The 21,624-nt window shown below is 49.9% G+C and overlaps 1 long non-coding RNA gene across 1 annotated transcript; it reads right to left on the bottom strand.

Moving 5' to 3' along the window:
- Positions 1-6,333: 6,333 nt before the first annotated feature.
- Positions 6,334-21,624, bottom strand: LOC102394506. Its single transcript, XR_006545616.2, has 4 exons — positions 21,005-21,624; positions 8,822-9,050; positions 7,594-7,842; positions 6,334-6,696 (listed from the first exon to the last, which is right to left on the bottom strand). It is a non-coding gene; the product is annotated as an uncharacterized LOC102394506 (long non-coding RNA).

Genomic DNA, 21,624 nt, shown 5'->3' with positions numbered 1-21,624 from the left:
TAGAACTACCATATGATCCAGCCATCCCACTCCTGGGCATATATCCACATAAAACTACAATTCAAAAATATGCATGCACCCCTGTGTTCAGAGCAGCACTATTCACAATAGCTAAGACATGGAGACAACCTGTCCATTGACAGATGAACAGATAAAGAAGATGTGGTGTGTGTGTGTGTGTGCGTACACACGCACACACGCACACACACACACATGATGGAATACTACTCAGCCATAATCAAAAAGAATGAAATAATGCCATTTGCAGCAGCATGGCTGTAACTAGAGATTATCATACAATTCATAAGTGAAGTAAAGGAGAAAGACAAATACCTTATATCACTTATATGTGGGATCTAAAATACAACACAAACAAACTTACCCACAAAACAGAGACAGACTTATAAACAGAGAGAGCAGACTCGTGGTTGCCAGGGCACAGGGTGGGGGAGGGAAGGGCTGGGAATGGGGATTAGCAGGTGCAAACTATTAAATATAGGATGGATAAACAAGAAGGCCCTACTGTACAGCACAGGGAACTATGCTCAATATCCTGTGATAAACCACAATGGAAAAGAATACGAAAAAAGATATATAATGGGATCACCTTGCTGCACAGTAGAAATTAACACACTGTAAATCAACTATACTTCAATAAAACTAAAAAAAAAAAAAGTCACTTATAGACACAGTGTATTGAAAAGCTACGCTTCCACCAAGCAACCACTTTTATTTGAAATTGTCAGTGAAACACATATACACAAACACATAAATATCTATATTTATATGCAGCTTGAAGAATTCTCACAATTCCACACTCAGATGGAGAAATAGGTCATAACTGGGACCCCCTGGGAACCCTGCCCTACCATCTTTCTATTCATCGCCCCACCCCCAAGGATAACACTTATCTTGACTGACAACAGCATGGATTAGTTTTACCTGTTTTCGTAGTTATTATTTAGTGGCATTTCACAGCATGCACTCTTTTGCATCTGACTTCTTTAATTCCACCTTCTGTTTGGGTTGGGGGAGGGTCATCCATTTTGCAACTGACTTGTCTTTGTCAGTGAATTCTGCAACTGATCATATTTTCAGGGAGCTGAGAGCTGCTATAATGACCCCCTCCATAAACCCCCTAGAGAAGGGAATGCAAACCACTCCAGTATTCTTGCCTGGAGAATCCCATGGACAGAGAGCCTGGTGGGCTACCTTCCATGGGGTCGCAAAGAGTCGGACATGACTGAGTGACTTTCACTCACTCACACTCACACTCACACTCACCAGAAACCCCACAGGACCTCACAGGGAGCCTTCTGTACACTCACCTTGCCCTTGCTCACTCATATTCCCCCATGAACTTTATTTTGTCTCTTTTGGTGAAGTGTAAGGATGTTTCTGACTCATCACACATCCTATTTGGAATAATACATTTGAAAAAACGATAATAATAATTGAATGCTAGTTCTGCCTTCCCTAGTCCAAGGTTCCTCTCACTATACAACTATTTTAGGAAGATGATGATGACGGAGGAAGAGGAGATGATGTGGATGAAGCTGAAGCTGGTGATGGCAGGTGACGTGTATTATGTTGCTCATATGTCCTGGGCCTTATTGTAGCCTCCTGACCTGTACGGACTCATGAATTCTTCATCGCAACACACATGGATCCCCATTTTCAATTAAAGAAACTAAGGCACAGAGACGCTAAGTATCTTGCCCAAGGCCGTCCAGCTGGTAGGTGGTAAAGCTTGGTTTAGAGCCCAGCCTAAAGCCGTCTGGTTCAGAAGCTCTGCTGTTAGTACTGGCCGGTACTGCCCTTGAAGGACTTCCTCCAAGCCACCTGTATTGTCATCCCTTTTGAGGAAGTGCTCCTGACTTACTCCTCTGATCCTCTGCGTCAGTTACCAAAGTACCAATGACAAGCCTGATCCACAGCCTTTCACAAACTTCTGTGTGTGTGTGTGTGTGTGTGTGGCTGGAGAGTAAGAGATGCCCCTGATTCTAATGCAAATGAGCACACACCACAAAGGCTAAAGGCTCCAGCAGAACAGCCTCCCTCCACCCCTCCCCCAGGCAGCACCAAGTACAATTATCACTGTCTTTCCGCAGAGCCGGTGGCAGCCTTTAGCAGCATCAACAGCTTTTAAATCACAAAGGGAGAATGCAGGCAGATCAGGCTGACCAGTTTACAGAAGAGCCGTGGCTGCCTGGGCAGGAGGGTCGGCACTGTAATCTGTGGGAGGATTGACCCAGGTCTGATCAGTTTCCATATCAATTTCCAGACTCTTTAGGTTCTTCATTTCTACACTTCACAGCCATCCCCTACAGCAGGAGTTACCTTTTCCATTTTCCAGTTGAGGAAACTGAGGCGCCAATAAGATGGAGTCAATCAAGCCTGAGCAGTCTGGCTTGATTTACCATGAAAAAGAAATCTCAGTGTTTGTTAAGAAGAGAAATACACTGATTTTTTTTTTTTCTGCAACAAAATCAAAGGGACTGGGTCCCCAGAGCAGACACAAGAGGGAAACTTAGGTTCAATCCAAATTGCGGTGCAGGTAAAGACAAAGCTCCCCAACAGTCTTTGAGCATAGCAGGCTCCTTTCCTCCCCGAGCAGCCTGCACGGGCAAACTACAGTGAAAATATGCACCGACCTCCAGCTCCCCAGGAAAGCTCCTCCCAAAGTCCTTCCTTGGGCTTTAATCCTTCTTACCACTTAATTTCTCAGTAAATTCTGTTGACAACTAGCCTGTGCTTTCTCCAAGAGCAGTAAACATCTTGCAATTTATAAATCACTCCATCAGTAATTGCCTGCAGAAGAAACGAAGCCACCAAAGACTGAGTGGTGAGGATGCAGAAGAAAGAAGGGCTGTCGAAGACAGGGGTGACGTTTAAAGAAACAGAGACAGGCCCCCCCTTTAGCACCACCACCATCCAACCCTACTCCCCTCGGTGCCTAGAAAGGGCTGCCCATCCTCAGAGACTCATTCCTATTGCCACACAGAGAGCACAGGATGAATGCTAAACATATCAGGTACCTGGCATTTTCAAACTATGCAGTGAGCATCATTGTCCCAGCTCTCATACTACGTAAGAGGGTGAGTAGTCTGTCCAGCCTGCAAGTGGCAGGGCCAGGATTCAAGCCTAATTCTGGCTGACTCCAAACCCATGAAGATTTCCAAGGCCCCCTTGGTCTCCAGTGGACAATGGCTGTCAAGAGTACTTGACTGCAACCCATGGGAAAACACAGATGTGACATTTCCCTGTGCTGGAAACTGTCCCTTCATCCCTTGGGGTCCCTCTGCCCCAGGAGCTGCAGGGCACTGTGCCATGGTTTTTTCTTGCCCTCTGGCCTCTGGGACACTCCGCCAGTGGGCAGCCCCAGTAGAACATGGAAGGGTGGAGGGTGAAGTTGGGGTATTTTCTCTCCCGGCTTCCTTCCTGCCGGGTCTCAGCAGCCTGGCCGTTCCTCCAAGGAAGGCCATTGCTCCTCTCAGAATGGCCTTTTCTACAGGACCCCCTTGTTGGGTTCTGGAAAGAACTCCCTTCCCACATTACTTTTGTCTGAGGGGTAGTAACAGCCCTGCAACCGCCGAGTCCTGGTCCTGCATCTTTGATTTCCCTATTCTCTGCCTTAATTAACAGTCCATGAAGCCCTGCTCAAATTATTCTCATTGAAGTGATTGGCATGTGGTAGCCACGTGTTCTGGGAAACAAACTCACTCAGAAAGACAATGCAGATAGTGGAGTGCAGTTTTTTACAACACCGGGCCCAAGGCAGAGTCTCCTCTTACCCAACTACCCCAACCAACTTTTGTAAAAAACTTATATACCTTAAGTGTACTCTCAAGCCCACATCCCCAAATACCTTAAACCTAGCCTGGAAAGAGTTAAAGGGAGATATAAGCTGGTTACAGCCATGATCATAATCAGAAGAGTCAGCTGGTTATACATTGTAGCCTGCACCAATGGGTACCATCAAGATGACAAAGGTGATTGACTATGTAGGGGATTATTACATTCTTTTTGGCAACACAAAATCTTGGTATGGAATCTGGTGTTTGTCAGTCCAGGAGGCCAGTTTGGCCATAGGTATGTTATCCCCAAGGCTACCAGGCACATAGTCCAAAGCTCACTGAGAGTGCAAAATGGAGTTTCCTTCTTTTGCAAGATGCAGTCAGCTCGGCCTGTTCCGTTCCACCCTCAGGCACAGTGACCCAGTATGCTTGTGTGTGTGTACACACACACACACACACACACACACACACAAAACAAAATTTCAAGAAAACATCCTATTCTGCCAAACCCTACTCTGACTCACCAAATAATTACATATTTTTTCATGGCTCACATTTTGGAAAAATCCATTTTATACCACAGCCATGATAGCATCCACAGTGATCATCTAACCTGATCCTGTCTTTTTGGAAACAGGTGAGGAAAAAGAATTGGTTTAGAAGGATATATTGCATAGCATGGGGAATAGAGCCAATATTTTATAATAACTCTAAATGGAGTAAAACCTTTAAAAATTGTGACTCACTATATTTTACACCTGTAACTTATACAATATTTTACAGCTACTATACTTCATTTAAAAATAACTGGTCACAGAAACTTTCTCCAAATTCTGGACTAGAACTTGAATCAGGTGGCCACTGACCCCACTTGTAGCACCCAGACCAAGTCCCCCTTTGCTTTGGGGACCCTTGACTCTCACATGGAAGTGGCCACAAGATGGTCATCCCCTTACTAACCAGATTCTCCCTCTTACTCCTGGCCCTTTTCAAGGCTTCCACTTACTCTTCCACTCACGAATGGCACCGCCAGGGTTGATGGAAGCCGTGCTCCTCGGGGCTGGAAGGAGCCCAAGTAATCACTCAGCCCACGCCTCTCATTTTACAGGTGAGGAAGTATGTCACCTAAAATACAACTCACCACTAAATCAGCACAGGCTTGATGCACAGCACAGTGGCTGAGGTCCAACAGTAGAGAGAAAAGTCCGCACACTCTTACAGCAAAGGCAGAACCACGGAGCACCGTCTTCAGCACGTGCAGTCAGGGAGCAGCCCGGGGGGCCAGGAGGTCCCCACCACGGCCTACCACACCTTCCAAAGGCCGCAGAATCAGGAGGAATTCACGGTGGAGGGAAAGGAAGCCTGAGGTTTTACCTGATTGTAAGCTCTGCGTTCCCTCCTGAGAATCAGCATTTGCCAACTGGAACTGAGGAGGCAGAGGTGGATGAGGTAAGGAGAAGGACCCGTAGTGAAAGTCGCTCAGTCATGTCTGACCCTTTGTGACCCTGTGGACTGCAGCCCGCCAGGCTCCTCTGTCCATGGGAGTCTCCAGGTAAGAATACTGGAGTGGACGGCTATAACCCCAGGGGATCTTCCCAACCCAGGGACTGAACCCAGGTCTTTCACATTGCGGGCAGATTCTTTACCATCTGAGCCACCAGGGAAGTCTGAAGGGCCCATAAGGGGAGATGATTCCTGTCTTTGAAACTAAGCAGGACTCTGTGGGGCACCTAGCCCTGAAGGCTTTCAAACAGTTCCTAATCAGGGAAGGGAGGGAGGCTGGGACGAGGGAGAAGCGGCCAAGAAACCACATTGCAGCCTTGGGGCAGGGTCCTGGTTCACTCAAGGGATACACATAATCCTTGCTCTCTACAGAAATAAAACACCCAACAGATGGAAGATGTTAGCGTCCTTCATTCCAGAGAAGACCACAGTTTGATAACCCAGAGCAGCTCATCAGGAGGCCACCTGAGACCAGATTAAAGGAGCACAGGCCCGGCACCAGGTGGCGCTAGCGGTAAAGGAACCCACAAGAGACGTGGGTTCGATCCCTGGGTCGGGAAGATCCCCCAGAGACGGGAACGGCAACCCGCTCCAGTGTTCTTGCCTGGAGAATCCCACGGACAGAGGAGCCTGGCAGGCTATAGTCCATGGAGTCACACAGAGTCGGACACGACTGAAGTGACTTAGCACAGCACACGCACACAGGCCCTGCACACACCTCAGTCCTTATCAGCAACTCCATCCTTGAACCATTGCTATAAAACTCCTCACCAAATCCCCCTGGGGTGGGACACAGTTTTTCAGGGTTCTAGTCTGCTGTGTTCCTCTTCGGCTGGCAAAGCAATAAAGCTATTCTTTTCTATTTCACCCCAAATTCTGCCTCTGAGATTCAATTTGGCACCGGGGCACAGAGGCTGAGTTTCTAGCATCTTCTCAGTGGCTAAATCTCCTTTCCCAGTCCCTCTGGCCATGACCTCCAAAGTGGGGAGCATGGAGGATTAGAACACAGAATTGAGGGAGCAGGAGGGAAGAATTACAATTTCTATCTGTGTTTATTTTTATCCTTAAAAAAATGTTTTCCTATTATTTAATATCCTGGATTTCAGGATTACATGTATAAAACTTACACGTTAATACCCTTATTTTGAGGGTGAGAAGTAAAATGTGTTCATCCTTGGGATACAAATCCACACAGGTTCCAGGTCGCTGCTCTGGGGAACCGGGGGCTCTCAGAGTGTGGGCTGGGTCAGCATCACCTGGGAAGCTCTGTTCAGGGCCCAGGTCAAACCCGCTGCAGCAGCTTCGCTGGACCAGAAATCTGCATGTTAAGCAAGCTCCTCTGGGAAATCCATGGCCATGAGCCTTTCTTTGTTGAGGGTCACTCTGGGCTTTGCCTCTGCAGCAGTGGGAAGAACCCACTTAGTCCACAGCAGTCCTTCTGTCTTCCCTCCCCAGGGCTGCGTCTCACAGAGAAATCGGTCCTGGCAGCCCCAACTTCCACATGCGCATGCAGAGTGTCTGGCCAAGCGGGGAGGCTGGGGGCAATGAAGTCCTCAGGATATGCGCCCTGACAGGGAGCTGCCTCTGTCTCCTTTAGCTCACGTTTACCCAGAGCTGCCCTGTGGCCTGGCGGTGGCTCTGGAAGGCTCTCAATCTGCCTGCTGGGGGAGCCTGGCCTTTCACTGGGACCAGGTTGGGAACTTCAGGATGACAGCCTCTGTGAGGGTAGGAGGGGAAGGCCCCAGGACTGGCCTAAAGTTAGGGAAGTAACCCCCAAGACTGGCCCACAGTTAGGGAGGACTTTCTGATGTGAGAATATTGAAGTGGAAAGTTACGAAGGACCCACCTCAGGGAAATGAAGACAGAGAAAAAGAGGAGGGGAGAAAGTGAGACAGAGAAAAAAACAGATGAGAGAGAATAAGACAGGCAGAGACTGGAAGAGGAGAAGAGAGAAACAGACAGACAGCTGCTCTTGAGAGGGGGGCACGGTGAGGGGTGGGGAGTAGGCACCATAGCACACCTGCCCGACAGAGCTGGGGAGAGGGCAGGATCTGGCTCATTTTAGGAAAGAAACTGTGCCCTGCAACCTGTTAGTCTCCATATTCCTTTACAGTGGCCCCAACAATGGCTGCAGGAGAGAGGAAGGCTCTCTGACCAGCGATGCTCAGTGTTTCTGGGACTTTTCCTGGAGAAGGTGAGGAAAAGCATTTTGCACTATCGATGCTTTTGCATTGGCCACTGGAGCCTGTTTACATTCGCGTTTTAGCATCTGAGCCATAAACCAGCAAATTACCTGTTGGCTGTTGTGGCCGGGATGCTCGCTGCTGATGGCATTTGCACGGGTGACAAGTACCAGGTGGGGTTCTCCAGGGTGACTGCTATCATCGCAACATCAGGAGTTTATCTTGGGAGCATTTGGGTTTTGCTGATTTAATAACCAAGGCCTGGAGCCTGTGCTGTGGGGGAAATGTTTCTTCTGATGAAGGAAATTGGCGAGTCCAGTGTCTCCTCCACAGGTCAGGCCAGAGCTTATTTAAGAGAGCTAAAGGAAAAGGTGCGGAGAAACATTTGCTTGTTTAATTGGCCATAGATTCCCTGGCAATAATTTGCAGCAAGATAAGGGACCTCTTCAAGGTCATGTATCTAGGCTGGCTGGGTGAGGAACAGGAAATTCTGGGTGCTTGGTTTTTTAAATGAGTTTGCTGATTTCTCTCGGACTCATCCATCAGCTGATGAATGTCTATTGTTTACCCGAAGGTTCCTGCCTGGCTGGCCTGGCTCTCTGCCTGGATCCAGTGTGTCTGGATGAAGGCAAAGTTGAAGGACTTACCCTGGAGTTTGGCGTGTCAAAGGCCTTATATCCAGACCCCAAGGCACAAACCCCAGCCCAAGGTCAGTCAGCCACTGAGCCTCGAAGTGGAGAGAGAGCTCTGCGGAAGAGTGATGGGCAGCAGTGCCCATGTCACAGCTTGCGCAGGTCCAGGCTGGGTCTCTCCCTGGACCTACACCCTAGTCCCAGACTGGTGATCTGCTGGAGCAGATTCTGTATTTCCAGGGTCTTAGCACATGACTTGACACTCAGCAAAGGCTCAGTAAGTGCTGGAACGAATGAATGATGTAGCAACTTGCCCAAGGACATCTAGCTGGTAGAGGCAGAGCCAGGATACCCAAGACTAGCGCTGTGTTCCTCATACTCCCGCCTCCCTCCTCCACACTGTCCACCAAGGCGTACAGCAGGAAAAGTATATAGACATCTGGCCCCAGGCCCCTGGAGTCTGAATCCTGATTTACTTCCTAGCTGTGAGATGGCCTTAGAGGCACACCTCTCAGATCCTTCTTCAAGGAGGAATTCCCTGTTCAGTGACAAGGAGGGCAGTTAGCTGACAGCCTCTGGTTATACACCTTCAAGGGGCCATCCCAGCTCTGGAGCCCAGGCCAGTTCCTCCCAGTCAGGCCCAGTCAATGAATGACAGCATGGCAGGTGTTGGGGCCCAGTCTTTTCCACCCAGAGCCAGACTTACCTAATGGGCATTCTGGTCCAGAGCTCCTCACTGGGCTGCCTGAGATGCTGCCGCGGTGCATGACCTGGTGCGGTGGTCTGGGACATTCCTACTCCATTCCCCGTCTCAGCTCGCAGGTTTGCATTGTGTTCTGAAGACTCTCTCTGCCCTTGGACCATAGTTTACTATGTAATAAATACGATGATACTGTCCAGGAATAACTATACCATCACCTGGACCACAGTGATTGCTGAAGGAGGAAAGTGATGGGAACACATTATCCAGTTTTGGTCAACGAGTTATGAGATGTTTGGTGTTGGGGGGCTTCTTCAAAGCTACTTCTTGTATAGGAACCTCTTAGAGAGAAGCTATTTATCTGCAGGTGGTTCTGTAGCCACCAATGTGATAGGGGCTGGTGGGCAGGTGGTCAAAAAACTGATGTAGGAGTGGAGCTGAGCCCAGGGAATCACAACGACATGGAGCCAGAGTCCCGTTGACAGTGGGAACCCCTGGATCAAAGCATGCTGGAAGCCAGCAGGACTATCTCTGAACTTTTCAATAACTAATTCATTCAATTATATTACCTAACACTAAGCTAAGTGTTCTGCCTATCATTTATAATAAAAAATAATCCTGATATAATTAGGGGGAAAAAAAGAGGGAATCAACCACCCATCCACTGACCTACCCCAGGCCAGGTCACAAAGCAATGAAATCTCTTATGGTAAAATTTCAAGCACATGGCAAGGAAATCTCAGGAAGAGGTTTGGGAACAGAGGATTCAGCTGGTGTTCTCCAACTCAGATTACATAGAGAGTGGATGCTCCAGAACCCACGTGTGGCCTGAGAGCTGGAGAGACAGAAGCCAGGGTTACAGTGGTGGTATTTCCAGCAGGTGGGATACAAACCAACCCCTGGGGCACGGAGAGAGCCAGTCCACCTGCCCACACATATACACACACCCCCAAAGTGAGAGGAAGGTTCAGGAGCTGATCTGTGTTGGGAACCAGAGTAAGCCCTAAGGTACACCTGACATCCAGGCTGAGGCCAGGGTTACACAGAGCTATGACAACCCATAGCTGCCCGAATCCAGGGCTTAATCTTTGCCCCTCTGCCCCCAACTCCCAGGGCCAAGCACCCTCACCCCTTGGCTCAGCACCCTCACCCCTTGGCTCAGCTTCCTCTCCCAAATGCCATGCAAATTGCCCTGTACAAGCCATTGACAGGTCCTGCTGAGCTAACTGCACTCCAAACGCCTAGAACACGGATTGTCTCAATCAAAAGGAGAAAAGGCACACAGCCAATTAGGCCCTGAGTTATTTGACTAAGTGTGCCAGCTTAATGGCAATTATTAATGACACGGTAGGGAGGGCAGAAATGTAATTACCATTACCGACAATTTCTTTTTGTCAGAGGTGGCTGTGGGGGATGGGAATCTGAGAAACCCATCAAAGAAACCCAACCAAGTTCGTCTTTCAAGCCAGGGCTGGGAAAAGGTGTCAAAGGCCACAGCCAGTGGCTTTTGAGGGACACACCAGCCCAGGGAGGCCATCTGGCTGACCCTGAAGGTGGTTGAGATTTTGGTGTGGGTTCTGTATGGTGAAGTGATGGTCAAGGTGAGGATGTGGCTGTGGTCCTAGCTCTGCCCTGATGCACCAGGTGAACCTGGACTAGTCACCTTTCTTACCAGGGACTCAGTCTTTAATTTATCAAAGAGGGGTTGTTCTAGAATTAGTGTTTCTCAAAACAGGAGTCCGTTGGCACTTGAGGGGGTCAGTTCTTCCCGTATAGGACTATTCCACACGCTGCCCCATGGGGATCCCCATATTCACTAGAAACACCCACTTCCCCACCCCCTCATGGCCCCAGCCACTGTGAAAATCAAAATCCACACACCCACTCATATCTCAATATATTCCCTTGGGAGACTGTCACCCTGGCTAAGGACCTTTTCCAAGAGCTGGGGCGGGGGGCTTCCCTGTACCTCAGGGTCCTCTCATGAACAGTGGGGATTATGGTGCCTTCCTCACTGGGCTATGAAGATGAAATGAGATACTGCTTATAAAAGTGCAGCCCAGTGCCTGGCACAGAGAACAGTAACTGTTACCATGGTGACACACAGAGCCCCCTCCCAAATATCTACTGTCTAATGTCAACTCTGCAAAGTACATGCCATTATTCCCATTTTAGAGCTGGGGAAACCAAGGGCCTGAGAGGTTACATAACTCAACTGGTTTCAACAAGGGCTCAGGTTGACTTCCCAGCCTGGCCTCTTAAGAGCCCATCTGGAGGGCACATGACAAGGCCAGGTACTCACTGGTGTCTGTTATAGGATGTCTGCATTGTGGGGTGGAGACAGGATGAGGCTTGGGGCTGATCACTGTTGGTCCCTGAAGACGGACTGGAGGCGAAGCCTTGCTGAATTTGCCCAACTACACGCTTCTCCTGCCCCGGTTTGTGAATTCCAAGTTCAGGTCAAGGAGATTTTCTCCTTGCTGACTTAAGATGGTTCTAAGGAATAGGAAGCGAGGGGCTAGGCTCCAGAGCCAAGGTCTGCAAGAGCAAAGCCAGGGCAGGGAGTTCACAGACTGGATGGTGGTGGGGGAGGGGGTGGGGGTCAGAGGTGGCTGCAGGAAGGCATTGCACTGGCAGGACACCCCCTCCATGATATTCTGGGGTGACAGGGGAAGGTGGCAGGGGACGGAGCTCAGAGCCCCGAGTCGGTATCACAGAGAAGCCACAAAAATCTCAGGGACATCCACGGGATGGTAGTCAGCACCCCTGAATATTCATTGGAAGGACCGATGCTGAAGCTGAAGCTCCAATACTTTGCCACCTGATGCGAAGAGCAGACTCATTGGATAAGACCTTGATGCAGGGAAAGATTGAAGGAGGGAGAAGGGGATGACAGAGGATGAGATGGTTGGATGGCATCACTGACTCAACGTACATGAGTTTGAGCAAGCTCCGGGGGATGGTGAAGGACAGGGAAGCCTGGTGTGCTGCAGTCCAAGGGGTCACAGAGAGTCAGGAATGACTGAGCGGCTGAGCAATAGCAACCCCATGACCTCCCACTCCTCACGGTATCTATGAGGCCCTGTGTCATCCCCACGTGTCCTCCTCCCCAACCTCTGACCTCATCTTGTGCTACTGTGTCCAGATACACAGACCATTCTGTTCTTCCCCGCTCAGGGCCTTTGTACTGTGGCTGGTTCTGGCTGGAATGCTTCTCACCCAGACCTTCCCATGGCTGATTCCTCATTATCTGATCTCTTGGCTCAGAAAGGCCTTCCCGGAACACCTCAGCTGAAAGAGTCAGAAACTCCACCCTACAGAATCGCCCACTCTGCTTTTCATTTGCTTCTTAGCGTTTAGCAATGGTAAGCTTTGTTATCTTACACTGTTTGCTACTTATCAGTGTAATATTCTGAGAGCCTAGAACAGTGTCTGGCACTAAATAGGTCCTCAGCAAATGCCAAATGAAGGACAGAGACACAGTTTCTGATGGCAGGGTCCCGAGTCTGAGGGGAGACACAGCCCCTCCTCAAGGAGCCCCAGTCTGAGGGGGACACAGCCTGCCTCAGGGAGCCCCAGTCTGAGGGGAGACACAGGCCTGCCTCAAGGAGCCCCAGTCTGAGGGGAGACACAGGCCCGCCTCAGGGAGCCCCAGTCTGAGGGGGACACAGCCTGCCTCAGGGAGCCCCAGTCTGAGGGGAGACACAGGCCTGCCTCAGGGAGCCCCAGTCTGAGGGGAGACACAGGCCCGCCTCAGGGAGCCCCAGTCTGAGGGGAGACACAGCCCCGCCTCAGGGAGCCCCAGTCTGAGGGGAGACACAGCCCCGCCTCAGGGAGCCCCAGTCTGAGGGGAGACACAGCCCCGCCTCAGGGAGCCCCAGTCTGAGGGGAGACACGGTTGCTTTTCTTGAGGCAGTGCAATAGTTACCAGCAAGTACTGTCCAAACACGTAAGCCCTGGAGGAAGTGTGGCCGAGGAGCCATATGCTTACGGAACTACCTGGAAGGCTTCCCATAGGAAGCCACCTCTGAAAACTGGAGGCCCCACATGTTAGACCCCTAGTGGACCAACTCCATCCTTTTAAATCAGAGCCAAATAAAAGTGGTTGTACTCAGGGCAACTTTCTGGAGGTCCAGTGGTTGGAACTCCAGGCTCTCACTGCTGGGGACCCAGGTTCGATCCCTGGTCAGGAAACTAACATCCTACAAGCCACATGGTGCAGTCGGAGAATAAAAAGCAAAGCACAGCGTGGTCATGCTTAGACGCAGGCCACGAGTGTGACTAGTGACAGACCCCTCGGATCTCTGACCTCAGGTCCTGACATACCTACCTGACTAGTCCTTTTTGTGGTGTAAATACTTGTCTGCATCTTGATCGGAGAAGAAGTGGTCACAGGCCACCATCTGCTTGGAACTTCTCCCCTCTTCTCTGCCCTCTGGTGCTTTCAGTCTATATCCCCATTTATAGATTCCAGGACCATAGAGTGGGATGCAGTGCCCAGCTTACACCACAGTCTACAAGTGGCACCTATGTGGCGTTGTGCGGTTCACAACCTGTTTAGCTGTGTGTAGCAGCCCTGGTAAATTCCCAGTCTCAGGGCTGAAGGGAACCTCAGAAAGCCTAGAGTGCAGTCACTCAACTTTAAAATGAAGAAACCAAGGCTCCTGGTAGAGACCAGGCTTTTCCGGGGCCATGCAGCGGTGCCTCAGTGAAATGGCTGGGCTGTGTGTACCCACAGCTCTTGGCTCTGAGAGCAGCACCATGAGATGTCCCTTCCTCGAGGATGGTCAGAGTACCCCCTTCCCTCCCCTGCAGCACACCCTTGAGCCTAGCCTCTGCTCTCATTCAGACTCAGTACATGCCATGCTTGGGGTCTTGCTCTGTGAACCACACCACCAACCTGTGACCCCCACCATTGGTCCACTCAGAGAGGGGGGGGCCCCGACAGAGTGGGATCCTCATCTGTATGTGGGGTGAAGGGAGCAACAGGGAGGTAGAGAGGACCCCAGTCCTCCTGGCAGAGTAAAAACACATAGTCAGACACACTTGGATAGAAACTGCTCTGCACCACCCCTAACTCTGCCCCTGCCAGGGGTATGACTTTGGCGGTTCACTCAGCCTTTCTGGGCTCCAGATTTCTTGACTATAAAGAGGAGTAAAGGTAACCCTGGTTTCTCCCCTCATCTCTCACCCCAGTGCAGTGAGGAAATTACACAAGGTAAATGATGTGTGGGACCGAGTGTGGCCCACACCATGGCTCTGCCGGCCCCTTAGAAATAAGCCCTCCTTCCGGACGACTTTCTCAGCCTCTGTTCTGCACGTGTGTGTTATGGCTCTTCCCCGCGGAAGCTGTTTAAAGGCAGGAACTGTTACTGGGAAGAGATAAAATCCTTGGCACAGCTCAACCATTACCAGAGATGTTTAACCAGCCCGTGTTCAAGGCAGGAGGACACGCATGGAAGCGTTTTATCTTCCTCCCACAAAGAGAGTGCAGAGCCCCGCGCCAAGCTGAGATGAAGGCTTGATTTCTTTTTAAAATAGACGTTTAGGATTCTACTGATGCTTTGCTAACTCCCAGTCAAATCACGACATCAAGGAAAGAAAAACTCCATTTTCTGTTAAGATGTTGAAATGGCCCTTTCTAATTAGGTGGCGGGCTCCGGGAGGGGGAGCCCAGGAAGGTGGCCCAGAGCTGGGTCCGCTCGTCATACATTTCTGGGTCTGTGAGCCTCTCGGAGCTGAGCCTGCAAGTGCTGAGTGAGGGGACTGGCCTCCTAGCCATCCTGCCCTCTGAGTCTCCCACCAGACTAGGCTGTCCCCCGGGAGGGATGTGAAGTCTGTTAATTACTAATCAGATACATGTTTTGCATATGTCAGTTGGTCTGATCATCTACTTTGAATTAGCAAAGACAAAATTGCCCGCAAAATGCAACTATGTGCAAATAACACCATCCATCTGGCCCACTGCTCCTGAGCTCCTTGTCTACCCGGAGGACGTAGACTCATCTATTAAAGCTCAGCTCAACGCTGGTGGTAACAGCAACAACGAGCACTGCAGGTCTCTTTTGCTGTCAGTCACCACACTAGCTGCTGTCCACGTGTTAACTCGTTTCATCGTCACGTAACTGTGGTGCTTAAGAATGGCCACAAATTCTTCCCACTGGAGAGTTTTGAGTCTAAGTATTTTCACCTTGAATCTGGACAGACCCTGGGTCCGCTTGACCAGTCCAATGTTGGGGAAGTGATACCGTGCCAGTTTCTAGACCCAGTCTAAAGACGCAGCCTCCACCAACATCTCTAGGCACGCTTTCTTTGGCAGCCTCAGGCAGTGGTGGCAGGAGTCTGAGTAGCCCAAGACTGCCACCCTGGAGGGGCCACATCCATGCACTCTCGTGAACAGTTCCAGCTGGACCCAGCCTTTCGGCCATCCTGGCCAAGGTGCCGGGCATGAGACCCTCGAGCTGAATAACCACTGAGTGACCTCAGCTGATGCCAGGTGGGGCAAAAGCACCAAGCAGCCAAGCCATGAGTAACTGACCCCCAAATTGTGAGCTATAATAAAATGGCAGGAGAACTTTGTTATGCAGCCGTAGATAACAGAACAACCTTTTGAGATAGGTCCAATGGAATACCGTTTGACAACGGAGAAAATTTAGACACGGGGAAGTTATGTAGTTTGTCCAAGGTCACACAGCTCATAAGTGCTGGAGCCAGGATATAAAACCCAGACATTCTGGTACCAAAGCCCAGGCTCCCTTTTCTCTGAACCTTGAATGGACTACTGCTCCATTATCCGAGCATCTCTTGAACTTCCCCACTGGAAGGTCTTCTCCCCTACAGGATATAAGGCTGCTGGCAGGCAGATACCAGCTCTGAGTCAGTGCACAGCTCTGTCCTGGCACAGAGGAAGAGCACTCAGTGTTTGCTGAGAGTGGAGGCTGTAGCAGGGAGGATGGATGGATGCATGGAGCGATGAACAGGTGAATGGACCTGAATGGGATACAGCCTAGAGAATGTGGAGCTAGAATTGTTTGGGATATGAGTTTATTAGAGGTGCTATGTGAGAATCAGCATGAGAAGGGCAGAGAGAAGCTAATCATGTGGTTCTTCACACATTCTTCTCCAGGGTCTCATGAAGAGTCACTCTTTGAGGCTAAAGATTAATTTTTAAAAAACACTTCTACTTTAGTGTTGCCTCCGTTCTTTTTTTTTTTTTTTTTTTCTTTCTTTTTCTAGCACAGTTTTAACAAGGACCAAAACCAGAACTAGATGTCAGGAGCCTGAAATGTCTAGTCACTATCTGCACACTAATTTTGCTTCTGAATGTCCTGGTAGCCCAGGTTAAAGGGAAAATGCATTGAGTTCTTGTTTGGGGGAGATTGGCTGGTCTCTTAGTTCCAGAATCAGAAGCCCCAATAACTGCCTTGCAGAAGGCTCACCTCCAACCCTCAGGCAGGGAGCCGCTCCACACTCAGCCTCCAGACACATGCACCCCATGTATTCACTGCCAGTCCACCGTGAATGCAGTGGTGCTTATTCTGACTCTTCCTCTGCTGCTCTCATGGACACTGGCTGGAGTCCATTCATCTCTCAACCATGAATCCTCAGTACTCCAGGTCCTGTGCTTATTGCCAGAATAGTCCATGACCTTCAGATCTTCCAAACCTTCTGGAGAAACAAGAGTCCCTGGGCTCCTTCCTTCAGCACTCTTTTAAGGGTCCAGGAAAACAAGAAGATTTCTATTACAGTGTCCAAGAGTATTTTTTCAGGAAGAATGGTTACTCTGAACCTCAATGGAAATTTCCACTGGGGCTTTTCTGTTTTCTAAAGCCCATTACATACACAGAGCAGCATGAAATTTACAGGATGCAATCTCTTAGATATTGATGGTTACGTTATACAGTTCACACGAACAGATAAAAAGAGGCCGAGATTCATCTGGTGAGATGAAATCTCTCCTGCAAAGAGGGTGGTCTCTGCTCAGAGTTCAGAAAGAGAAGTCTGCACTTCCTGGAGGGATCTATTGCATAAATGGCTCTTACAAAGGATAACTGGATAACAGACCAGTTGACTCAGAGACGTTAATTATCTCATCAACCTCCTGAGAGTGACCGGGACAGCAGATTCTGAGCTCCTAGAGAGAGGGACGAGGACAACCAGGCACAGTGCTCGTCCCTCCTGCCCTGCCGCCACCAGCCTCTGCCATGTGGCCTTGCTCAAGGCAGATAATTAACAGACCCCAGGAAAATGCTTAATCCTAGACCCGAGTCTCTCTACGCAGTCTCCTGTCTGGCAGCCCCCATCCCAACACACACACACACCTTCCCCAGTCTCTGTGTTCATGGAACTAATACATTGTACTACCACCTTGAAGAACATGTGAATCACCGAGCAAAGACAAACACAAAGCTGAAGATAAGTTATTTTTGAAAACTCATTTTGAGGCCCCAAAAGCAGGCTTCTCCAGGGTCAGGGAGGCTGTGGAAGATGACAGCCAGATGGGGCCATTGGCCGTTTCCTGCATGCATCCCTTTCTCCCCGACTCTCTGGGCCTTTGCACTGTCTGTTCCCTCCACCTGGGATGTCCTTTTCAATTCCATCTCTTTCTGGCAAAATGCCATCTGTCCCTCAAAGCACAGATATTCTCAATCTCCCCACCCCAGCATAAGCTTTCTGAGTTTAGGGCCCTCACGTCTCATGTCATAGAGTTGCTTCATGGTAGTGTGGACTCTAGAGCCAGTAGCCTGGGCTCCACTTAAGGCTGCTACTTAGTAGCTGTGTCAGAGGGAAGAACAAATCTGACTCCATATTGGGTCTATTTCTTTTACTTTAACCTTTGTATTCTATTGCTTTGGCTACAAGAATGTTGCCTCTAGCCTGAAATATACAGGACAACCCTTTCTCAAAGCTCTGACCTTTAAAGGTATATAATACTTTGCCATTCACATAGAGATAAAAAGTTGCAGAACAAACATTCACGTTGTTGTAGGTTTATAGAAACATAGTGACCAGACCTACAGGGATTGCTGCAGGAACAAAGGATTTTGACACCGAGAAGTCTGCAATAGCTAACCACACCCCTCCCCTTTTACTATAAAAGAAGCCTGAATTCCAACTGGGGTAAGATGGTTCTTTGCAATACTAGTCCACCATCTTTGCATCTGCTAGCTGTTCCTTGCCCCAACACCTCATCACTCAGTTTACTGGCCTGTCATGCAGTGAGTAGTACTAGCTTGGATTTGGTAACAGCTGTGCAACTTTGCACAAGTTACTAAATCTCTCTGTGCTTTAGATTCCCTTTCCATGAGATGAGGAAGATGACAATGTCTACCTGATCAAGGTTGTTGAGAGAATTTTAAAAGCAATGAATGTAAATTGCTACATTATCACCATCCCTGGGAGGCTGCAGGCATGGGGCTGGGCACTTCAAGGAGTTCAGACTGCCTCCTGAGCTGCAGTGTGGAATAACGAGTTGGCTGCTGTTCACTCTGGAGGGAGGACAGACAAGCCTGCAGTCAGGGCGGCTCCAGGGAGGAGGCAGGGCTGGAAACCCTGCCCAGCATACCCTAACTGCCTCTGCCAGGCCCTGACATTGTCCTCAGCACCAACTCCCATCTCCCCCTCCTCCAGACTCAGGGGCCATCTGAGAGCAGACTTGAAAGGGAGCTCCTGCCTCAGATCCACTCTGCAGGGGGATGCCGGCATTGGTAGGCTGGCAGTCCACTCTCTGGAGGAGGGGAGGACCAATTGTGATTTACAGTGTTTGTCAATTTCCAAGGTATAAATATTCCCAGCAGGGCCAGTTTCAAGCTCCTGATATGATGCCGTTGACTGCAGAGTGGAGAAGAGGCAGTTGCCTTCTATTATACAGCAGTTTCACTATGTGCCTATAGATGTAAATATCTGGAAGAGCATGGATCAGAGTGAAACACACAGAATTAGCTGAATAATTAGAAAGGGATAAGGTGTTAAAGTGAAACTTCCCTGGTGGCTCAGATGGTAAAGAATCTGCCTTCAATGCAGGAGATCCAGGTTTGATCCCTGGGTCAGGAAGATCCCCTGGAGAAGGAAATGGCAACCCACTCCAGTGTTCTTGCCTGGAGAATCCCACAGAGGGAGGAGCCTGGGGCGCTATAGTCCATTGAGTTGCAGAGAGCTGGACACAACTGAGCGACTGAGCAGGCACACACGCAAAGTATCTACAGCTGTTTCTAGTCTGCCAGGTGCAGCCACAGTGATCTCATTGGCAGGGTGTTTATGACGACCCCTAGTTTACAGAGAACTCCCGCCCCCACACACCACAGAAGGTATGAGGCTCCAGGATAAAGTGACTCCTCCAAGATCGCAGCTAATCAGACCACCCTGCCAGACCAGTGTTCCATTCCTTTGATGACAAACCTGGGTTTCACCCTCAACCCTGCAGGGACCTCCCTTCCCTGTCAGTCCTGAGTTAATGGGTCTGCCTCAGAATTCAAAAACAAGTTGAAAGGGGAACAGAGGGAGCGGTTCACTTTTCTGATGACTGGTGGGCCCAGAGCGTGCTCAGCTCTCCTTGTTATTCTTAGCGGGGATGCTCTCGCCTGGCAGCGGGGAAAGCAGGAGAGCGGGAGCTGGTGGGGAGGGGCGGGGAAGTCGGGCTCCACGGGTTGGCTTCCAGAAAATGAGATGTCAGCTGGCAGGAAAGAATTAATCAAAGGAAGTAGCCCCTGCTGACCCAGGCTCATTCATAGTAAATCTTGGATTCTGGAAGTTTCTCCATGGCCTCTGCTGCTTCTTAGGGGAGCCCTGGGAGCCAGGTATGGAAGAGTGGTTGTTGTGAGCAGGTTGTGAGGTGGGGGTTTCAATTACCAGGTCCCCAGCTCTTTTGAAAATTACTTGCTTGTAAAAGGGAAATCAGTTACTGTTTCCTGGATACCCTTTTTCTGGAGAAGACCAAAGGCAAGCTGAGGAGTAGCCACGCCTTTTGGGAACCTTGGGCAACAGGAGCTGGATGAACCTCGATGATTGCAAGGCTTCCCAACCCTGTCCAATGCTACCAACCACCTGCCGTTGTCGTTAAGCAATTCAAATCCTGGGCCACGGCTGTCATGTTAGCAGGCATCAGACTCACCTGGAGAGCTTGTTCAAGCAAATGAGGGCCCTGGCCCTGGAGACTGAGCCTCAGGAGCCAAGTGTGGGACCTGGCATTGTGCAAGTGTAACAAATCCCCAGGTGTGCCGGCTGCTGTTGCAGCCGGACTCCACTTTGAGAGTCCCAAGACCAGCTCCCCAGACCCGAGCCTCAGGGAAGAGATCTGTGCTTTTCACAACTCCCCAGGTGGTTCTTCACATCAAGACAGCTCAGGAAGCTGCTCACATGAGGGCCACCTGTGGCTGAAGCCCCCCGGACCCTTGTTACATGGCAGGTTCCCAGGCTTTGCCTTGATTCTGAGGACTTAGAACCTCTGGGGCTGGGGCCCAGGAATCAGCATTTAACCATCTCTCTGTGTGATTCTGAGCTAATTACAGCTTGAGAGTCCTGACCGTGTATGCAGAGGAGAAAACTGAGGCCCAGAGGGGTGAACCGGCTGGGTAAAGCCCTTGCTACCACTTAGAAATCAAAGTGAACCCCAAACCGGGTTGTTTTCCAATAGAAGAACAATAATTCAAGGTTCAGGCGAGCTCGGGTTTGCCCTGGAAATCTCAACGTCTGCCCCTGAAGCCTGGACAGGTCGGCCAGAGCCCTCTGGATCCTGGAGTTCTCTCTCTTCTTAGGAGCAAGAGTCACAGGGCACCAGCCCCCAAACACACCACCAGCCCTCACATTGCCAAGCACTGTGGCCATGCCTTTATACCTTTGCACAACCTGAGATCTCAGCCTTGGGTTCCCTCTCTGCCTGGCATCTCTCACATCTCAGCCCTCACTCACCCCTCCATTAAAGCTCCGTCACCTCCAGCCGGCAGTAACGCCCTCCCCTGGACTCACACTGATTTTGAACAACTGTCCACTGCTGCTCTCGCTGTAATGACAGGGCCAGCCTACTGAAGGATCACAGCTGTCCCCACCTTCCAGAGGTTTGTCCTGCTTGCTGATGCCTCTGTCGTCCTGGCCATAGTAACAGGTGGAGAGGAATACCAGAATGGTGCTACCGATCTGGTAGTTAAATCCCCTTCATCTGCCTTCACTTATCCAGGTTGTTTTAAGACTTACCTGTCCTCTAAGCAGCAGGTATCCTAAAAGATAAGATGTTCTTCAAACCGTTTCCCAGGAACTTGGAATCAGTTGCCTATCTCAAGCTGAACAGGTTAAGATCAAATGGGATTCCTGACCCTTCAACTGGGCATGCACTAGCGTCCTTAGAGCACTTTGCACATGTGAAGCCCTGTTCTTTAGTTACACCTTGGCAGAAAGTGATTACTGCACCTTTTTCCAATCACCTTGCCCCAACGGCCCCACGTCCACAGGCCTGAGACTGCCCTGCTTATTTATTCTTTATCCCATAAACACCAGAGGCCCTTGCCTTCAGAGAGGAGGATTTGAGATTTCTCCTCCTGTCTCCTTGAATGGCTGACTTGCAAATAAACCCTGTATTTGCTGCAAATCCTGGTGTCTCAGCATTTTGGTTTGCTGCGCATTTGACAAAACAAACGTGGCTTAGTAGCACTACCCATGGAAGCATCGTGGAGGCATGACACAGGTGGGCTAGAGCTCTGGAAAAAGCAGAGACATCTAGAGAGCACTTTTTAGAAGGAAGAGGAGGTTAAAGGAAATTTTTAAGGAGTTTGGGTCTGTGTGCTGAGTTGCTTCAGTTGTCTCCCACTCTTTGTGAC

The sequence above is a fragment of the Bubalus bubalis genome, chromosome 2 (assembly GCF_019923935.1).
Source record: "Bubalus bubalis isolate 160015118507 breed Murrah chromosome 2, NDDB_SH_1, whole genome shotgun sequence".
NCBI classification, from domain to species: Eukaryota; Metazoa; Chordata; class Mammalia; order Artiodactyla; family Bovidae; genus Bubalus; species Bubalus bubalis.
Note: the sequence above shows the minus strand (reverse complement) of the source record. Positions and strands in the feature narration are given on the sequence as shown.